At 41.0% G+C, this 16,806-nt stretch overlaps 1 pseudogene; it reads left to right on the top strand.

Moving 5' to 3' along the window:
* LOC132395873 (NADPH--cytochrome P450 reductase-like) overlaps nucleotides 1–16,625 on the top strand; it is a 116,680-nt pseudogene extending 100,055 nt beyond the window's left edge.
* Nucleotides 16,626–16,806: the final 181 nt, after the last annotated feature.

Genomic DNA, 16,806 nt, shown 5'->3' on the forward strand with positions numbered 1-16,806 from the left:
GAGGAGGGGACCGCGAGGGCTGCATGGAGCTGAGGTGCCCGCCACTATCCCGCAGACGGAACCATCAACATCATATCTTTCAAGTAGTTCTGTCTGTCTCTCATTGCACTGGACGGCCTCCCATCTCTCCCCCCGTCCTCTCCCCCCGTCCTCTCACCCCCCGTCCTCTCCCCCCCTCCTCTTCCCCCCCCTCCCTCATCCCCCCCACCTCTTCCCCCCCACCTCACTCCCCCCTCCCTCTCCCCCCCTCCTCTCCCGCCCTCCTCTCCCCCCCTCCTCTCCCCCCCTCCTCCCCCCTCACTCCCCCTCCTCTCCCCCCTCCTCCTCACTCCCGCCCTCCTCTCCCCCCCTACCTCCGTCCCCCCCTCCTCTCCCCCCCTCCTCTCCGCCCCTCCTCTCCCCCCCTCCTCTCCCCCCTCCTCTCCCCCTCCTCTCCCCCCTCCTCCCCCCCCCTCCTCTCCCCCCCTCCTCTCCCCCCCCTCCTCTCCCCCCCTCCTCCCCCCCTCCTCCCCCCCCTCCTCCCCCCCGTCCTCCCTCCCCCCCGTCCTCTCCCCCCGCTCCTCCCCCTCCTCCTCCCCCCCTCCTCCCCCCCTCCTCCCCCCCTCCTCCCCCCCCTCCTCCCCCCCTCCTCCCCCCCTCCTCCCCCCCTCCTCTCCCCCCTCCTCTCCCCCCTCCTCTCCCCCCTCCTCCCCCCTCCTCTCCCCCCCCCCTCCTCTCCCCCCCTCCTCTCCCCCCCTCCTCCCCCCCCTCCTCCCCCCCTCCTCCCCCCCTCCTCCCCCCGTCCTCTCCCCCCCTCCTCCCCCCCCTCCTCTCCCCCCTCCTCTCCCCCCTCCTCCTCCTCCCCCTCCTCTCCCCCCTCCTCTCCCCCCTCCTCCTCCCCCCCTCCTCTCCCCCCCTCCCTCTCCCCCCCCCCCCCCCCCATAGCAGCACAGATCATAGGGTCTCTTCTGGACCCCTTTCAAACTAGGGTGACCCCTAACAATATGTTCAGTACAATGTAAGCTAATGTATTTTAGTGAATGGTCGGCTCAATTTAAAAAAATGGCAGCATGGGAGGCAGCCATTGAACCAGCTCATAAGTGACTGTGACTGTGTTGTCTTTCAGTCCCAATACTTGAAAGTGGGTGGTAGAAGATAGAAGGAACATTCTGGCCATCCTGGAAGACTTGAAGTCTCTCCGCCCTCCCATTGATCATCTCTGTGAGCTGTTGCCCCGATTACAGGCCCGCTTACTACTCCATTGCTTCATCTTCAAAGGTGAGATGAGCTAAGAAGCCTTGTCAAATGATTATTGATGTTATAGAAGAATAGTAATTCATGGAAGCGGTTTATAACATGGCTTAGTACAGTAAATCAATAATTTTAAAACTTCATTTTTAAAATGCATGGATGAATAATTGTAAATTTTGATTGCAATACCTGATAAACTGATCAGCATTTAAACTGAACTAGATTTGTGCTTTATGGTGAATAGACAGTGGGATGTGCTGTTTTTTCATACGGCTTATTGTAACTGTCAACTTACTTTCAGGACCATTTAAGAGCACAGTTTGTATATGGTGTTTGCCCATCACACTGGTAAACCATTTCCCTTCATTGCATGTTTTCTTATATAGAATAGTAAAAATAAACAATGATCTTCTGTAAAAGCTGTTTTGTTTGAATATGGATTCTTTAAGTTGAGTTAATTTAGTCCAATGATTGGCGCTGTGTTATATCCCAGGACTGATACCCTGCTGACTTTGCAGCTCACCGACATTATTCTGCAGGGACTAGAAGCTGAATAATTAATGAAGGTTGCTTGGGAAAACCCATTTGAAAACTGGACATCAGAGGGAACACCTGATTGCTTTAATTTCCCACTGTGGCCTGAGGAGAATTGATTGAAGTTAAGGCCTGTGTTTCTACCTGCAGTCTACTCAAAACAACATTTCCTACTTGATGGTTCAAGCATCACAGCAGACACATGACACAACTAAATTTTGCCCTCCTGTGCACACTACTCAGGGAATGATTTACTCTGCAGTACCTTTATGGTACTGTCTTGTCTTGTCTTGTCACAGTCTTGTCTGATAGTTGAACAGATGTTGCAGCATTACTTTGGTCAGGGAAACACAAATCCTTGTTATTCAACACGCACAAAATACTAGTGGAACACAGCAGGCTAGGCAGCATCTATAAGGGAGAAGTGCTGTCGACGTTTCGGGCCGAGACCCTTCGTCAGGACTAACCGAAATGTGTCGCATTTTCCCCCTCCCACCACTACTTTCAAATCTCTTACTATCTTTCCTTTCGGTAGTCCTGATGAAGGGTCTTGGCCCGAAACGTCAACAGCACTTCTCCCTTATAGATGCTGCCTAGCCTGCTGTATTCCACTAGTACTTTGTGCGTGTTGTTTGAATTTCCAGCATCTGCAGATTTCCTCGTGTTTGCTCCTTGTTATTCAATTATACCTTGTGTTCACCACAGCAGAAAGATTTGCGACCCAAAGGTTCTATACCACTTCTGAGCAAACTCCATTATCACACTAACGTGTACTGGTATCCATCAACTCCCCATCCACCTACAATAGCTGGTAACTTGCTATAGCCAGTCAATCTACCAATCCATGCATCTTGAGTTTCTGGGAAGAAAACTGGGCACCCACACAGTGGGATAGACAGAGCAGCTCCAGGTTATTTATCCTTAACCAATCAACATCACCTTATTTAGTAAATTAATTTTCTATGATTTGTTAATGAGTTTGTATTCTTTAATGTCATATTTTAAATAGTTTTAAAATGTTTGTTTTAGGTTCACTCTAATTCAGTTCATATCTGTGCGGTTGTGGTGGAATATGTATCTAAAGCGGGTCGTACCAACAGAGGTGTTGCAACAACCTGGCTGCGCAAACAAAGTGCCCGACAGTTAACGGCCACAAGCCCACTGTTCCAATGTATGTAAGAAAATCTCAGTTCCGGCTGCCTTACAAACCTAGCACGCCCATCCTCATGATCGGACCTGGCACAGGCATTGCTCCCCTTCGTTGGTTTTATTCAAGAACGAGCCTGGCTGAAGCAACAAGGTACAGGATGAATATCATAATGTTTGCAGACAACTGTTCTTTTTGCACTGTAAGTGACATTGTGTTGATTATGACATTCCTTGTACTCTTTTTAGCTCCTTTTGAAATGATTCCTAATGACATGTCCCCCTCCTGCATACTACTGCCTGCCTTATTTAGTGCAACGAATAAGAATGCTAGTGCAGTCTGTCACAGAGGCCATTATATTTTTATTTGGGTTCTTGACTGTGCAGAGAACCTTTCCTTCCCACTGTTGCATACTGATGCCTGCACAGGAGCTCCCACCAACACAGAAATAGTTAACCTAATCTCACCGCTGCAGGCCTTGATATGAGATGCAAAGTAATGTGCAGAGGCTGCCTCTGAGGACTGGTGTGGCTCTGATTCTGAGCTGTGGGATCTGGGGTTATAAAATGTGGCTGTAAGGTCTGGACACAGTGTCCCCACAAATGACCCACAGCCACTGCTGGTCAGGATGCAGCCCAAGCCCAGCAAATAAAAGCAGGAGATAGTTGTTTATCCTTTCTGCTTGCTCCATCCTTCTGTGTAATCACAACTGATTTTATTTTTAATCTCGCCAACACTTTCCTGTGTTAACAAGATTGGGGGGAAAAGAATTTTAATTGATCCTTTCATTAATGCACCTCTGCATCTGAGTCTTCACAGCTCATTTAGATAATTCCAAAGATTCACCATCATCTGGGTAAATATTTTGTTCTGAATGATCAGGTCCTTAATTCTGGATGCCCAACTTAAGATTAACTTCTTTGCATCTATCACATGAACCCTTTAAGCATACTGTACCAGCATGTTAACTTCCAGTGTTTTTATGCAAAAACATCAAATTACTTTGAATGCCAGCTTGCCACTTATAAATAACACGACTTTCAATTTTTTCTTCCAATGTAGGTGATTTTGCACTCCACATTAAATTTCATCCTAGTCCGATCACAGATTGTCTGTGTGTCCTGAAGCCTTTCTTCAACTTCTTCACAGCTTGCACTTCCATCCAGTTTGTATCTTTGGTAAACTTAGTTATACAATATTACACTTTGTCCCCTCATTTAAATTGTTCATTGTAACTTAGTGAGACCTCGCTACCAATCCCCGCAATCCACCAAATCTGAAACTGTCCTGTTCCTTATTGTTTTCTTCTTCACCAATTCTCCATCTGTGTTGATGTATTGCCCTCAGTAACATGATCTGAGGTGGCACCTCATCCAGATACATCAGCCTTTTTTGCACCAACTTCAAATTCTAACAGGTTTATCATTCATGATTTCCTTTTCATAAATCAGTGTCGCTACTACCCAGGTGTAATTTTTTAGTGGTACTTATTAAAATATTTTGCTTCTGTTAAACTGTTAGGCTAACTGGTCTACAGTTTTCTTGTTTTCTTTCAGCTCTCTTGGGTGGTGGGGTTATATATGCTGCTGTGCAATCAATGTGAACCATTCTGGAACTAGTGAAACTTTGGGAAGATGGTAATACAAACATTCATTTCCTCCAGAGCTGCCATCTGCAGAGCCCTAGGATACAATTTCCCAGTTCCTGTGGACCACTGTTTCCAAGAGGTTTTCTGTGTTGTGTTTCCTGAAGATAGAGAAATTAAATATTTTGTTTTTGCTATTTCCTTATTGGATGGCACAGTAGCATAGTGGTTAGAACAATGCTTTACAGTACCAGTGGCCTGGGTTCAGTTCCTGCCGCTGTCTGTAAGGAGTCTGTGCGTTCTCTCTGTAACTGGTTTTCTCTGGGTGTCCAGTTTCTGCAGTCCAAAGACATACCAATTGGTAGGTAATTGGTCATTGTGATTAGGCTAGGGTTAAATCAGGGGTTGTGGGCAGCACAGCTCGAAGGACCAGAAAGGCCAATTCCACTCTGTATGAAATAAATAAATAAATAAATAAATAGATAAACATGCTGTTTCTCTTATCCCAGTCTAACAATGGCACACATTAACCTCAGGTGGTCCTGTGTCCTTGCCAGCAATTTTTTCTGCTGATCAGTACTGTCAATAAAAGTACTTGTTCTATTCTTTGTTGATACCTTGCTGTAATGCATTGTGGTTGCTCTGTGACATGAATTGGGACAATTTGTTTTTTGTGAGTTAAGATGATTCTCAGAGATGGTATAATACAGAATGAAGTCATTTATAATGACTTAATTTATATGAAGTCATTTGGATGCCATGGTAGCACATGCTATTGCAGATTGTGGCATCAGAGTTTAGAGTTCAATTCTGACATTATCTTAGATGTGGATACTATAGAAAGAGTGCAGAGGAGATTTACAAGGATGTTGCCTGGATTGGGGAGCATGCCTTATGAGAACAGATTGAGTGAACTTGGCCTTTTCTCCTTGGAGCGATGGAGGATGAGAGGTGTATAAGATGATGAGGGGCATTGTTTGTGTGGATAGCCAGAGGCTTTTTCCCAGGGTTGAAAGGGCTAACATGAGGGGCATTGTTTTAAGGTGCTTAGAAGTAGATATGAGGGGGATGTCAGAGGTAAGTTTTTCACACACAGAGTGGTGGGTGCGTGGAATGCACTGCCAGCAATGGTGTTAGAGGCAGATACACTGGGGTCTTTTAAGAGATTCTTAGATAGGTACATGGAGCTTAAAGAAATAGAGGGCTGTGCAGTAGGGAAATTCTAAGCTGTTTCTAGGTAGGATACATGGCCGGCACAACATTGTGGGCTGAAGGGCCTGTGATGTGCTGCAGATTTCTATGTTTCTATTCTCTGTGTGTCCTCCCTATGGATGGATGGACTTTCTCTGGATGTTCTTGTTTCCTCCCGCAGTCCAAAGACGTACCTGTTGGCAAGTTAATAGGTCATTCAAAAAGTCCCATGATTAGTCTAGGGTTAAATTGGGGGTTACTGGGCAGCGTGGCTGTAATGCCCAGAAAGGCCTATTCCACACTGTAACTGAATCTAGTAGCAATCAATGTCACGTAAATTGAGAGCTTTGCAATAGGACCTTATAACATACGAATGCTCTTCATTCAAATGTTCGAAGTGTGCTGTTCTCTCCATTGAAACTGTTCTCACTTTTTTCCATGTTTGTACCATATTTACTTCATTTAAATGTTGGCGTGAACTTTGTGACACTTTTCATTTGCATTAGAAGAGATACTGACACCAAGCCATGCGGCATCTCTCCTGCATTTCTGGATTAGATATAATACATTCTTGAGTCACCATGGTGACTGGGCTGCTTGAAAAGATTGCTGTAATGCAGCAAATAAACACAAACCCAATCTAAAACAAATATCTCAGCTAAAAATTCAGCTGGCTATCTCCAGTTTGTTCTATTCACCACTTCTCATTTTATCAGGCTTCTTGCTGATTTGACATCCCTGCCAGCTGTCACTGAGTCTGCTTTCATTGCTTGCTATTTTGCTTGCTTTTTGTTAATCCTCAAGCTTTTATTGGTCTTTATATCTGATTATGGAAGGTATTAGTGATGACAGGCCTGTCCATCTGGTTTTACAGGAAAGGAGGTTGGTGAGACTGTTCTGTACTACGGCTGCCGACACAAGAATGAAGACTATCTGTATCAAGAAGAACTGGAGGGCTTCCAGAAGGATGGTGTTCTCTCTCAACTTCATGTAGCATTCTCCAGGGACCAGGCAGAGAAGGTAAATTGAACAGAAAACATGTAATCTATACTCTGTCCCTGTTTCTAGCCTCCCATGTGTTTTTAAAAATGCTATCTCCCAGGGTTTGCAGCTGGTGCCATTTTACTCCTAACGGTTATGAGATTGGTTGCCTATGTAAAGTCAGGTTATGTGGGCAAGCAGCCTAATTTCTAGAATTTTGATCCAAAGGCATGATTTTGTAGCAATAAGAGTGTTTAAATTCAAGTTGTAAATAAATGTGATATGTTACAGTGTTAATTGACATTTTCAAAAAAATACTACAGGGCTGTCCTCCAGGGAAGGAAATCTACTGATTTTTGACTCCAACATACTTGAGTTTTTAAATTCTCCACAGTCTGGGGGTCACTGAATGCCAGCATTGCCAATGACATCAAGTTTAAAAACTAAAGTTTTTAAAGAAGCTATATTTGGAATTTCAAAAGCAACTCTGTTATATTTGAAAATCAAGTATTCTTTCTGTTGCTGATATCTACCGTTCTGTTTTTAAATCTATTGTTCATCCTTGGCCAAGAAATAGATGTACAGTAGTAGGCCCTCCTTATCAGCGAGGGATTGGTTTCGGGACCCCTCTTGGATACCAAAAAACGTGGATGCTGAAGTCCCATATTCAACCTGTCTCAGTGCAGTGGACCTTAGGACCCAGCAGAACCTCAGACCTTAATTAACCTGTCTCAGTGTGGTGGACATTAGGACCCGGCACCAGAACTCTGAATTTGCAGCGTTTCTGTTCACGAAAATAATCACGATCACGATTGAAAATAAAGTGGAAATAATAAAGAGATCGGAAAGAGGTGAAACACCATCGGTCATTGGAAAAGCGTTGGGCTACATCGGTCAATGATTGGAACAATTTTAAAGGATAAAGTGAGAAAGGCTCTGTCCCGATGAAAGCTACAATTATTACTAAGCAACACAGTGGTTTAATTATTGGGTTTTGGGTTTTTGATCCTCCATATCAACCCAGCACGGTGGAGAGCACACTTGGGAGCGATCTGTCACTGGATCAAACTCGGGAACTTCTGTTCCCAAGCCCGGTGCTAAAACATACGTTCTTAAGCGTTTTATATGCATAGAAAGGTAAAATATATACTAAGACAAACATTTGACTAACTGATGCTAAATAATACCGGATGTACCTGTTCCAATATACTTAGTAAGAGAACTTATGATTTTTTCAATCCTGATCCATGATAACCCATGCACGTCCTGTATACTTTAAATCATATCTAGATTACTTATAATACCTAATACAATGTAAATGCTTTGTAAAATAGTTGTTATACTGCATTATTTAGGGAATAATGACAAGAAAAAAAAGTCTGTACATGCTCGAATGACAAGTGCTGGAAGAGCACTTCCGGGTTTTCGCCATTCGCGGTTGGTTGAATTCGCAGATAAGGAGGGCCGACTGTATCCACTGAAAATAAAATTTTGATATGAAAGTCTTGAGTTGTTGAATATCTGAAATAAAATTTGGATGTGAATAATGAGCTTTTTGAAAGAGTCGAGAATAGATGACCCTTTTTTTTTTGGTAATGTTTGTCTGATTCCATCCACAAAATTGACCAGTTTATGTTGGGCTCTGAATGCAGGAATTAGGGTTTCAGCATCAATCCCTGGAGTTTCATTAAAGGGATGAGGGTGACAACTGCTTCCAGAGCACTGCCATTAAAAGTGTCGACAAGCATGATTGATACAGATTGTCATGGAAGGAAATGTAACAGTTGAAATAAGATAAATAATAGACATTTTTTTTTAAATTTGATGGTGCAAGTATTTAACTAATGGAAACTGTGATCTGAGAGTAAAACCCAAATTTATCCCTGCTGTGAATTAGAAAATGAAAATATTGTTGAATGAGATTAGCAAATCTGTACAGTATGTCAGGTGCCTTGGTGCTGAAGTTGGGTGCTTATATCTTGGACTGCATCTTGAGAATTGTATTTGGTTCTGGAGACTCCACAAAAAGTTTGGGGACTTTGAAAACTAACGTGAATAGAAAAGGGTAATTGAAAGCTTAATCTCTTAGTTAACTACAGACTAAGATTTGAACATTAGAGAGGCAGAAGTTAGTTGAAAGCAAAATTAGGACAATTTTTGAAAATGTAATTTCACTTACTATGATTCACATAGCTCTAAATATATCCACCTCTAATCCTAAGCAATCTTTAGTTCCTTGACCAGATGTTCAACTACCTTTCCTAATATGTTACCTCCTTCAGGTCAGTATTAGATTTTGTTTAGTAATGGCCCCGTGATGTATCTTCGAGGGTTTTTCTTAAGTGTTTCGTGTTCTACATAAATGTCAGTTACTGTTACAGTTAGCTTTTAGATAAGACATTGAAATAGAATAGTTAGATCTTTAATGAGGTGGAAACCTTTGAGAAAAGTGAGCCAGTGGCAATGTCCTTTTGTATATTGTGTGGTCTTGGGTGATTCATTTTATCTCTCTGTTTTCCCCTCTTAATGATTTCTTCAAAAAAAACTTTAGGTGTATGTCCAACATTTATTGAAGAAAAATAAAGAACATGTGTGGGATCTGATCCACAAGGACAATGGGCATGTTTACATCTGTGGGTAAGTGGAGCGTGTGAGATGCATGTAGTTCCACACTTAAACTGGATCAAGGGAAATCCTAGATACATTTCTGTTTGGGGGGGGGAAGATATGAATTGTATAGAATATACAGCATGTATCAGGGCACATAACTGATAAAGTAATTTCTGAGTGCTTATGTTTTTAAAGTATTTAAAAGACTAGTGTGATTTAGGATCTATTGAGGCTAGAAAAAGTACAATGTAAATGCAAGGCTTTCTATTTTTATTTCAGTGATGCAAAGAATATGGCAAGAGATGTCCAGAACACATTCTATGAAATTGCTGCTGAGCTTGGAAACATGAAGCACGACCAGGCTGTTGATTACATTAAGAAACTGATGACAAAAGGCCGTTATTCTTCGGACGTGTGGAGTTAAGGTGGAAATTGGGGCAGTAAGCCTTTGCTGCATTGTACAAATGAATAGGATATCAGTAGTTCACAGCTAGTGACCTACAATAATCAATGCAAAGATCATTAAAACTAAAGAATGAGGTGATGATTTTAACATAATGTAGAATCTGTGGAGGAAAAGCTTTGTGCTACACTCAGTGCTGTGCTCCATCAGAATGAATACCAAAATTTAACATGAGATACTTTCTGTAACTGACTTTTAAAAATTATTTTGAATTACAAAGACTCAAATTCTGGCAAACTGTTTTTAATGAGAATTATTTAAACTGGCCTGCTGCCACACACAACAGAGTATAACTCCTAAGGTTAATTTCCTCTGTATTGGTCTTGTAGTTTTTAATGTTTCAGATAAAATAACTGAATGATATTGTAGGGAAAACACAACTAGTAACAATTAAAATAGCACGTTTTCAATTAGAAGAATCAGTTTTCATACATCGAGCAGGCCATTTCATTTACACAGTTATATATCTTTCTATTTTGTTTTTGTTTTGATTTTGAGCAAAAAGCTGGTGGTGGATGAGGTCATCAGACTGGATTACTCCCTGAGCTTTCTCCATCCTTTCAATTTGGCATAACCTGCAAATTTTTATTTAATATACTATAACTAAATAGAAATATTACTAATTTATGCTGATTTACAGTATACGATCTTAGAATAATTGAGCTCTTGATCTTCTCTTGAAACAGAATGGTTGTCTCTAATGTACTGTTTCCTTTTATCATAAGTAGATTCTTATGATTATGGTACTCACTTTGGGAAGTTTTTAGGCACTATTGACAATTGGAAAATAGAAGTCTAGCAAACACAATATCCAGCACAAGCTTCAACCTGGAATCCCCCATTCCATCTTAAAACCTTGTAAGTTAATGGAACATGTTAGGGTCTTCTTCCATTCTACAGTGCTGCAGTACTTTCATAGATGATATCCATGCTACAGAGCAAAAATGAGATCTTCATGGCTTCTGATGAGCCTCTCAGTCCCTTTCTTGCATTAAAAGGAAATGAAATAGAAATGTAGAAATGCTGGAGTGATGCAACAACAGATGAAATTGCAGGCACTATCTGAATGAAGGTTATTGTCCAAAGGCTGACCTACACACATACTCTGACTGGCCTCTGATGCAATTCCCACATTTTCCCGTTATGAAATATCAAATCATTAATTCACTGATTCTTGGAGAAGGTCAAACCTGGCAAACGTCAGAAAGCAGGTCAAGATTTAGTTAGTTGCTTTTGGCAGGCATTTATTTGATATTATAAAAAAAATCTTGGCTGCAATAAGCAAGTTTAAAAAAAAAATTCTTTGTCACAGCTCAAATCTGCTGTTGCACATGTAATCTTTCGCTGGTGGATAACTTAAGCATTAGTTTTTATAGGATCAAGTTTTGAATACTTAGCAAATGAGAAACAATTTCATTTGTTTCCAAAAGCTTCAGTCGTTGTTTTGCAAACACGAGGAAATCTGCAGATACTAGAAATTCAAACAACAACACGCACAAAATGCTGGTGGAACACAGCAGGCCAGGCAGCATCTATAGGGAGAAGTGTTTCGGTTAGTCCTGACGAAGGGTCTCGGCCCGAAACGTCGACAGCGCTTCTCCCTGTAAATGCTGCCTGGCCTACTGTGTTCCACCAGCATTTTGAATGGTTTAATTGGCTCACTTTCAAATTGACTTTACAGATTTCCTTCTCTAATCAGGAACGTGCCAATTCTCTTGAGAGATGGCTGCTAGGAACCCAAGTCTGGTCCTTGAATAACTTGCCTTTGCGTCCATGTTTTTGTTTTTGCTGTTGCACTGGGAAGTTCTGGCCACTTCTCATTCTTTTATTGCCTTCAAGTTCTCAACATCAACATCTCTCTGCTCAGTCTCTCCAACTTTTGTTATTTTTCATGGGTTCTGTCCTTTGTTTTAATGCTTATGCCCCTTTTGGGCATAATGGTGTTCTAAAGGGACAATATTACTAATGGGCTATTTCTGAAATTAAGAGTGGACTTGATTGGCACTCAATTTTGAGATCATTCATAGTTCTTTATCAGACGAGTAATGAAATTATTGGGATGGGGGAAAGGTTACCACAAATGCGCTCTACTCATAATTGTAGAAATTTTGTGGCAATATTTGCTATTTCAACTAGGATTCCTGGTCCAAAACACAATGTTTTGTCATTACTCGATCTTTCATTGTTTAAAAACATTTTTAACCCTCTGAACTGTGTTCACTTTGTTCTCAAGCACTTTAGTATTACTTGCCTGCAACAATGATCTCAACAGAAACATGCCTGCAGATTCAGTAATATTTGTGACTCAGAGCTTGAAAAAACACTTGCTTTGTAGATTAGGATAATTCACTAAGCAGTTGAAGTCCATATGAGTGCCTTGTACCTCTGTACTCTACTGCCAGTTATGTTAGTGGCATTTAGTGCAGCAATGAAGGTCCTCTCTCTAGCAGTGTTCAGGGTTTCCTTCATCATTTCAGTAACTCAGTTTTCACTATTGTCGGTTATGTCAGTTCCAGGAGGAGACTCAGGAATACTGTCACACTCAGATATAGGAAAATTCTTCTTTGCTATTTCCATAACAATGTTGCTTTGCCACTCAGGGTTGTTAGCCCTGAGCTAATTCCCTGAACCTGGAGGACCAGTGGTCCACTCTTAATCTGGCCGCTAAGCTTTGATCTGTTTGATATGGATGACGGTGACCTTACCAAGAGCCAGCCAACAGGGCCTTCCAGGTCATTGAGGCAGCAAACCTCCAAACCACGACGACGTTGCGGTCCTCTCTTGGTGGAGGACCTTGTGCCATCATCTGTTTATTGTAGATATGCAATATGTTAATGAACTAAAGTGTAAAGCCTTCCTGTGTGTAGAAAAATGGAATCATATCTATTTATGCTTCCATATGCTGACAAGTCTATTGAACCTTTTATATGTAGTAAGGATTTTGTTTTGTTTAGTGAACTCTACTATGTTCTTCATACTGCTTCAATTCCTGTTGTTCAGTCACACATTAGGCATACTGTCTTCAGCTGATCTGTCATTGTCCACTGTTTTAACTTGCGAATTGCCAGGAGAGGCATGTTAAATTTCCCAGTTTTACTTTAATGAAGACAGTTGTCAACTTCTCCAGAACAAGGAGGGAAAAAGTTGATCGATGCAATCTCTGGTAGAAAAAAAATGAATTCACTAACTGAACAAAAGATGTAACTGAATTCTGTAGTGTTTATTTTTGAACAAAAAATATCACTGGGCAAATTAGATGCCCTAGTTTGGATCAGGCTTAGTTAATTGAATGCCATGTCGAATTGGGTAGGACCCCAATGAGAGTCAAATTTATGCCATTATAGTGTGCTTTATTGATAACTCTGCTGAAGTCTTTCTAAATGCAATTTTCAACAATTTAGGAAATTGGGCTGAAAATAAGCAGTGTTCCCAGGGTAACAATTGTGTTAACCGCTACATTGAACATACACAAAGAAGTGTTCTTGAAAAGACCAGAAATCAACAGTCAAATTACAGCTGTCTGGGAGATGAGAAGTGGATTGAGGAGGAAACTAAGAAAGGGCATGGATACATCAGGAAGGGTGGTTAATTTGGGCTGCTCACTGTTGAAGGTGTAAAGGAAGGGGTAATGCCTTCTGTCTGTAATGGTCAATGTGAATATGGAGGAGAAGTGTTGTCTAGTGCCAAAACAACGGGGAGGACTTATGTTGTTAACTGTTTAAGATAGAAATGGATTGTGACAAGGGCACAATACATTTAACAACATTGTGACAAGCAGCTCTACAATTGCTAATGATTCGAGCAGAATGTAATTGATATTAAGTGTTTTGAAATGGTTGTGTTAGCCTCGCTAAAATTCCTCCCATCTGATATGCACAGCCAGTAGGATCGACAGACTGGCTCTTCCATCCTCACTGCCAGAATATGTTGGAGAACACAGGAACCCTACAATTCCTTTGAGGCTTCTTAGTTGTTCTTCACCTGTCATTTGGGAAGCGTGCTTAAATTGCATTGTAATACAGTAATTACATTGTCTGTTCTGTGATTGCACCCTAGTGTGTCAGCAGCTGGTCTTTCAACCAATCAACACATTTCCATAACTCTCCTATATATTGGTGCCCACTTGCATCACGTCCACAATCTCACTAGTCTGAATAAAATTTCTTCTCAATCTCTTGTAATTTGCATTTATAGTGGCTTATTTTGAGACCTACCTTAAATGTTTTTAGAGATCTCAATTGGGTTCCAGCACTTCGTTCTTTATAAAAAATAAAATTATTTTATGTTTAAAATCTCGTCAGTTGTTTATGTATTGTTAGATTTTTCATTTTGTATTTTAATGACATGAGAGTAGAATTTTGTCCAGTACCTTGTAGCTATATTCTAACCAAATTTAAAAAATTGAGCCCTTTCTAATTGATGAAAAACCCAAAATTGAGCTTTAATATTAAAAGCTTTACAATGTCCAGCTGATCAATTGGTATTAGGGTTTAGTAATATACACCCACTAGAAATTTGGCCCAAGAGATTCTGTACTAGTTTGACTTGATTTTTTTTATGGACCTGTAGGTTGTAAAGAGTTGGAGATCAAATCCAAAACAACATCTGAAATGCTTCTTCAATTTAACATGAATGGGAGCTTGGAGGAAAACTTTACATGTGACCACTGAGACATACAGCACACATCCTTTATTCAGTTCTGAATGTCTCATTACTTTGAGATCCTGACATGATAGAGGGATGCAAGTGGATCTGTTGATGCGCAGGGGGCATTCGACCTTGCATTGGTTCAGCTGGTTCTAGCTGTGGCTGGAAAATTAGAATGGCATTGCTCAGCAAATGAATGAAATTAAGTTTAGAGAACCATAAGTTCATTGATTTCAAAGTTGGAGAACAGCCAAGAGATATTTATCTCTTATAAATATGATGGTGTTTTACCTTTTAGCAAATACTGTGGGGAGATGATTCATTCCCTTGTGAAAAGTCAGAGTCAGCTGCTCAATTGGTTAGCATACTATGCTACGTAAAGCTGCCCACTAGACTGAGCTGGTCTGAGTGCTCAGCAATGTTGGGGCTTTGCTATTTTTCCCATTTTGATTGACAATAGACAATAGGTGCAGAAGTAGACCATTTGGTCCTTTGAGCCTGCACCGCCATTCTGAGATCGTGGCTGATCATCTACTATCAATACCCAGTTCCTGCCTTGTCCCCATATCCCTTGATTCCCTTATTCATTAGATACCTATCTAGCTCCTTCTTGAAAGCATCCAGAGAATTGACCTCCACTGCCTTCCAGTGCATCCCAGACCCCCACAACTCTCTGGGAGAAGAAGTTTTTCCTTGACTCTGTCCTAAATGACCTACCCCTTATTCTTAAACCATGTCCTCTGGTACTGACTCTCCCAGCATCTGGAACATATTTCCTGCCTCTATCTTGTCCAATCCTTTAATAATCTTATATGTTTCAATCGGATCCCCTCTCAATCTCCTTAATTCCAGTGGGTACAAGCCCAGTCTCTCTAACCTCTCTGCGTAAGACAGTCCAGACATCCCAGGAATTAACCTCGTGAATCTACGCTGCACTTCCTGTACAGCCAGGATGTCCTTCCTTAACCCTGGAGACCAAAACAATACTCCAGGTGTGGTCTCACCAGGGCTCTGTACAAATGCAAGAGGATTTCCTTGCTCTTGTACTCAATTCCCTTTGTAATAAAGGCCAACATTCCATTAGTCTTCTTCACTGCCTGCTGTACTTGCTCATTCACCTTCAGTGACTGATGAACAAGGAGTCCTAGATCTCTTTGTATTTCTCATTTACCTAACTCTACACCATTCAGATAATAATCTGCCTTCCTGTTCTTACTCCCAAAGTGGATAACCTCACACTTATTCACATTAAACGTCATCTGCCAAGTATCTGCCCACTCACCCAGCCTATCCAAGTCACCCTGAATTCTCCTAACATCCTCATCACATGTCACACTGCCATCCAGCTTAGTATCATCAGCAAATTTGAGACATCTTTGAGTGACGAGGCTCAGTGGGAAAAGTCCAGTTGCATCTGTGGGCCTTTTGCATCACAATTTAATGTTAACTTAGAAAATAACTTTCCTGTTAGCAGAATCATTCTGAGCCAGTTGGATACATATGCATGTTGTCAAATCATTGTCTACAGAGTACTGTAATGTAGGATTCTGGACATTTATTAACCTTTTGTACATTAAACCATCAAAATTGCCAGTATATATTAATGCAAAGCCTTAGCTACATTATTACTAGTGAATTTATTTTTCTAGACACTAGGCAAGCACAACATCCATTGTACATTTTCTAATCTCTTCCTTTGACTGAATATTTTTATCCACCTCTAACTTTTGTTCCTAACATTTCCATGATGCTTTGTGTATGTGTAGACTTATTATCATGTAATTTGTCTTAAATGATTAAAAAAGGTCTACAAATATCCCGGACTAATTTCTTGACTGACCACTTGGGGCCCAAGCTACTGTAACTTTCCTCACTGCCTGTAGTGATGAATGAAGAATACTCAAAATGTAGTATCCATTGCACCTTATGTTCCAGAAAGACCACTTTCATTGATTTTTTTGTACTTTTCTGAGCTTTGTTGAGTATGCCCACAAGAAAATGAGCTTTAGGGTTGTATATGGTAACATATGTACATTGTACCTGCTAGCTGCAAAGTAGATTTTATTATCAAAGTTCAAAGAGGTGCTAAAACACTGGTTGTACTGTACAGGAAATTTGGTGTGTTCAAATAGGCAACAACAAATGTTAAAATTCCTAGAATTCAAAACTGCTTATGGAGACAAAGATGTACAGGGGTACCTGCCAAAGACCATAACCAATAAAAGGTGTATTCTGTGTTGTTTTTGTGTGTGAATGCAAATCCCAATCCCAATAACACAGCCATTTTTTTCTTTAAGAAAATTTATTTGAAGCTGACCATTGATTAAATTATCAAAAGGTAAAGCCATTCTATCCAGTTAAGAACCTTATCAGTGAGACCTTGAGCTATGACCGTGTCCTGAAAAAATATTGCTTGAA

This window comes from Hypanus sabinus, chromosome 6, assembly GCF_030144855.1.
Source record: "Hypanus sabinus isolate sHypSab1 chromosome 6, sHypSab1.hap1, whole genome shotgun sequence".
In the NCBI taxonomy this organism is placed as follows: Eukaryota; Metazoa; Chordata; class Chondrichthyes; order Myliobatiformes; family Dasyatidae; genus Hypanus; species Hypanus sabinus.